The sequence below is a fragment of the Sarcophilus harrisii genome, chromosome 2 (assembly GCF_902635505.1).
Source record: "Sarcophilus harrisii chromosome 2, mSarHar1.11, whole genome shotgun sequence".
Taxonomy (NCBI): domain Eukaryota; kingdom Metazoa; phylum Chordata; class Mammalia; order Dasyuromorphia; family Dasyuridae; genus Sarcophilus; species Sarcophilus harrisii.
This window is the reverse complement of record NC_045427.1, coordinates 140,690,062-140,690,930: the sequence shown is the minus strand read 5'-3', so window position 1 is coordinate 140,690,930 and position 869 is coordinate 140,690,062.

Genomic DNA, 869 nt, shown 5'->3' with positions numbered 1-869 from the left:
GTCTTTGTCTCCTATCCTTGGAGCCATACCTCTCAGTCTCAATGCTCTGCACAGAGTAAGTTGTTCCGGTGAATGTTTGCTGAGTTTAGAATCTCAGGACTGTACCAAGGCGCAGAAATTCACCTAAAGTTGGTGTCCTGGGATTATCCAGTTCTGTCATGAAAAGTGCACTGAGTTAAAAAGACCAGGCTTAAACCCTGGCTTTGGTATTTACTTGCTATGTGATCCTGGGCATGCTGTGGGCCTCACTTTCCCCTTCTGTAAAATGCAAGCCCTGGTATTAGATGATCTCTAAAGTTCTTTATAGCTTGAAATTCTAGCATCTTTGTCATCCATTATTAAATGCCATACAAGCAGTATAGGTAAAGCTCTGTGTCAGATACCCACATGGAAGTATACAGAAAAGAAAAAGACTTGCTCTCTACCCTCCTCAAGCATAGTCTAGTTGGGAAGATAAGATGTAAAATGACTGTGTTGTCAAACCCCCAAGTCAGAACACACAATTATTGCCTTTGTCCTTGTTGTCATAATCATGTGGGCTTTTCTATCAGCATATGCACTGAAGCCTCTGGAGACTTTATTCCTAGGAATGTCACAGCTTATCATATAGCCTACACAAAGCTAGAACTAGCGTGGGGAGGACAGGATTTTGTTCCAGGCAGTGACATGGATTGGGGCGAGCTTCCCCTGAGAGAGGGCTTGTACAACGGAGCACAGGGCTGCAATCCCTACTCCACTTCTCCCACGGGCCGTCTCTGCTCTCCTCTCTTGCTGGATTTGCCTAAAATGAAGTTTCACAGGTTACAGCTCCACATTTATCTTGCACATGGAAATGCCTCCCACAAGGCCATTGTCACATATCTCATAAG